Source organism: Heterodontus francisci, chromosome 4 (assembly GCF_036365525.1).
Source record: "Heterodontus francisci isolate sHetFra1 chromosome 4, sHetFra1.hap1, whole genome shotgun sequence".
Classification (NCBI taxonomy): Eukaryota; Metazoa; Chordata; class Chondrichthyes; order Heterodontiformes; family Heterodontidae; genus Heterodontus; species Heterodontus francisci.
Genome location: NC_090374.1, coordinates 51,725,395 through 51,729,997, shown reverse-complemented (window position 1 = coordinate 51,729,997; position 4,603 = coordinate 51,725,395).

Genomic DNA, 4,603 nt, shown 5'->3' with positions numbered 1-4,603 from the left:
CTGTTGACATCCGCACCAGCTTTCAGTAATTCTTGTATCACATCAGTAAAGCCTCTGCTACAAGCTTCATGAAGTGCTGTCCAACCTTGGAAAAAAATTGCAGAATTACAAAATGAGATACCACCAAGCTGACTTCAGGGGCTGGGTTTTCAAAGAGCCATGGGATGGAGTCATGGTGCAGGCACGATTTTAAAATCGCCATCCCGGAGGTCATCTCAGGATCCTGATGCCTCCAGGACAGTTCATTTTTTAATGGGCCTTCTTGCAGTAGTGCTGGACTTTCACTTTTTCTGTATGGCGCCTTTCATCCTCATCGATGTTGCTGGCCCTGAAGGAGCTGTCTGCTCTCTTCGACAAGACAGCGGCAGACACCAACAGGGCTGATGCCTGCCTTTGCCGCTAGCATTTCCTGGAGATGCTTGGCGGCCCTAATTTGGGCACCGAGCTCGCCTTCTGTCCAATCACAGCATTTACATTTAAAAATAGCATCATGAGAGTGATGCAGCTGAAGCGCAGGTTTGGGACCTGGAATTCATCCAGGCCGATTTGAAAAACTGGACTCAGTAGTTTAAACTTACAGCGCCTGAGTTCCATCCCTGGCCTGACATAATTTTGTATGTTGCAGTCAGCAGGGAGATACATAGTGGGACAAAGGCTCTGAAAATGAATGGGCTATGATCATGGTGGTTACCCCAGGACTGCATCAACCTGTGCCCACTGACTCTGGTGTATTTTGCAAGGTCAGCTGGAGGGCACCTAATTGCATAGGGCCAGCAGGCATCTGCACCAATATGTGCACCTCCATGGTGCATATCTGCCCCATGCAGCCAGAAACTTTGGCACCTGCCTGCTGCAGCTTTTCTTCTTCCATTTTGAGTGGTTACTTTTTATTTTAACTTGTTTACTCAGTCAACTCGGTTATATTTTGGTGCCTACAATTGCAGACTTCTAAAAGCCTGTCCACCTACTCAGATAGGGAGAAAACCTTAGAGAGAGCTCCTAAGATAAAATAAAAATACATGTCAAAAGACTCCATTACTGAGTTCTTTGAGGGAGTTACATGTGCTGTGGATGAAGGGGAGATTAGAATGCATTTGATAAGGTGCCCACATCAAAGGTTATTGCAAAAAGTAAAAGCTCATGGTGCAGGGGATAACATATTGGCATGGATAGAAGATTGGTTAGCTAACAGGAAACAGAGAGTAGGCATAAATGGGTAATTTTCTGGTTGGCAAGATGTAATGAGTGGTGTGCCACAGGGATCTGTGCTGTGGCCTCAACTTTTTATAAAGTATATCAATGACTTAGATGAAGAGACCAAAGGTATGGTTGCTAAATTTGCTGATGACACAAAGGTAGGTAGGAAAGTAACTTGTGAAGAGGACATAAGGAGGCTACAAAGGGATATAGATAGGTTAAGTGAGTGGGCAAAAATCTGGCAGATGGAGTATAATGTGGGAAAATGCAAAGTTGTCCATTTTGGCAGGAAGAATAAAAAAGAAGCATATTATCTAAATGGTGAGAGAATGTGGAGCTCTGAGGTGCAGAGGGACCTGGGTGACCTAGTGTATGAAATTCAAAAGGTTAGTGTGCAGGTATACCATGTAATTAGGAAAGCTAATAGAATGTTATTGTTTATCGCGAGGGGAATTGAGTACAGAAGTAGGAAGGTTATGCTTCGGCTATACAGGGCATTGGTGAGACCACATCTGGTGTACTGTGTGCAGTATTGGTCTCCTTATTTAAGGAAGGATGTAAATGTGTTGGAAGCAGTTCAAAGGTTTACTGGACTGATACCTGGCTTGGGCATGCTATATTATGAGGAAAGATTGGACAGGCTAGGCTTGTATCCGCTGGAATTTAGAACAGTAAGAGGCAACCTGATTGAAACGTAAGATCCTGAGGGGTCTTGACCAGGTGAATGTGAAAAGGATATTTCCCCTTGTGGGAGAATCAAGAAATAGGGGTCACTGTTTAAAAATAAGGGGTTACCCATTTAAGATGAGATGAGGAGAAATCTTTTCTCTCAGAGGGTCGTGAGTCTTTGGAACTCTCTTCCTCAAAAGATGGTGGAAGCAGAGTCTTTGAATATGTTTAAGGCAGAGGTAGATGGATTCTTGATCAGCAAGGGGGTGAAAGGTTACCGGGGGTAGGTGGTAATGTGGAGAAATCAGTTCAGCCATGAACTTATTGAATGGTGGAGCAGGGTCAAGGGGCCAAGTGGCCTACTCCTGCTCCTAATTCGTATGTTTATATGATTTGCATTTTCTTTCCAAAAACTCTCATGGTAGTTCCCATATCCTTAGAAATAAGGAAACAATTGAAAACTTGATGGCAATGTTAAAACTGTACCACCACCACATGAAATGTATGGCAACTATCAGTGCTTTCAATGGGAGAACCAGAAAATTAAATATTTCTTACTTGTCCTCCAGGATGCAATGGCTGGCTTGCCTCTGGTGCCTATTGGTACCATCGTCATCTTAATCTTCTATGCTTTGTTGCTGTGCCTCATCAAGGCTTACATTGAGTTAACTTTCCATGGCATTTTTTGTAGCAATCTGTTAAAGCCTTCTTTGGGACATATCATATACTAATAGTTCAAGTATCTGTAGCATTTCGTTCAGCATCCCAAATATCTACTCAGTGAAGGCCCTGATTTTTATGTGTCTATTGAATCTGTTATCTGCTGGGGTACAAAAGTACCATCAACTCTGATCATCAACTGTTATGATTGGATGTTACCTGGAATTGAAAAATGCAGCTATGAGGAAAGATTGGAGAGGCTGGGGTTGTTCTCCTTGGAACAGAGAAGGCTGAGGGGAGATTTGATTGGAATGTACAAAATTTTGAGGGGCCTGGATAGAATGGAGGTGAAGGGTCAATTCACCTTAGCAGAGAGGTCAGTGACTAGGGGCACAGACATAAAGTGATTAGTAGAAAAATTAGAGGGTTATGAGGAAAAATGTTTTCACCCAGAGGGTGGTGGGGGTCTGGAACTCACTGCCTGAAAGGGTAGTTGAGGCAGAAACCCTCAACTCATATTAAAGGAGTCTGGATATGCACCTCAAATGCCGTAATCTGCAGGGCTATGGACCAAATGCTGGAAGGTGGGATTAGAATGGGTGGATTGTTTTTTGGCCGAAGCAGACACGATGAGCCAAGTGGCCTCTTTCTGTGCCTTAAACTTTCTATGATTCTAAACTTTCTATAAAACAAAGCGAACATTGTACACAAAGGGATCTGCATTTTATTAGACCGTCAAGGTTCCTGGTAGCACCACCAGATGAGGGTGGCGGCGCTGCACATCACGTGTGCATCTGGCCGACCGTGATCATACAGCAGCCAGTCAATTTGAATGTAGGAGGCGTGGAGCCTGTTCCATTGGAGACAAGGGGCGGACGACCAGACGCCAATGGTGTTGTCAACAGAGACGAACACAGGTGATGGTGCCATAATTTAAAGTGCTGCCAGCCCTGCTGCTTCACTTATGGAGTTTGATGCTGGTTTGCCTTTGTGCTGCTGCCTGTAGATCCTGTGCTGCTGACCCCCTGCTGGAGTCCAGTGTTGCTGACTGTTGACCCTGTGCTGCTTACCCCCTGGCTGGAGTCCCTGTTCCGCTGACTGGTGTCCCTGTGCTGCTGATGCCACGACTGTAGACCCTGTGCTGCTGACCAAAGCCTCATAAGGCCAGGGGCTGACTGGGATCCAAGAGGAACCATGTCAGGCAGAAGACACCAGGTGGCCCCACGGTTCAGTGATGCCTCCCTTCGGATTCTCCTCCAGGCTGTAAGGGAAAAGGATGGCAGGAAGAGACCATCCCATCTGCCCAAGCAAGCCTGGATGGTGATTGTAGAGGAGGTCAGCAGCCATGGGGTCACCCTCTGAAATTGGGTCCAGTGCCAATGACCTACTTCGCTCTGCAAGTTCAGTACTCCATATGCATCTCAGCATTGGGGCTTACATATGGTCTTGCAGGAGTGCCTGCAAATGGGGTGGCAAGGAGCTGATGCAACAGCAGATCATGTCAGATGCATCACTGCATCTCCAAGACAGCCAGCATTCGGTCCTAGCTTGCCCCTCACAAATCCTTTGAGAGTGGACGTGAGGAGGAGGCATTCAGGAACCCCCATTGGGAGCCAAAGGGGTGCAACCAAAATAAATATCCTGCTGGTCTCCATAGGAAGGTTAACAGTGTCTCTCTTTCTGCTCGCAGGAGAAAACTCTAGGGAAAGTGCAAAGACAGGAGTTGGATCCAGGACATCCGAGAACTGATCCTGGCAGAGGAGGCGGCCCTGGAAATAGCAGGCTCCCAGGGTGGCCAATCCATAGCACATGGAGAGACTGGAGTGTCCACCCAAGAGAGTGAGGAGGCATTGTGTTCATGTACCCATCACCGGCCTTCTAGAGGACCACATCACACATGATTGGCACAGGCAAATCCATGCAGCAGTACCCCTAAACATTTGTGTTTCCTCAAGGAACTTGTGGCACCTTGGAGGGAAGATTGTCTGCTGGCACCGCTGGAATCCTGTTGTCTGAGGACAGGAAGAATCCTCAGAGGGTGCACCATCACACCATTCCCCTGCACAGTGGCGCAGTG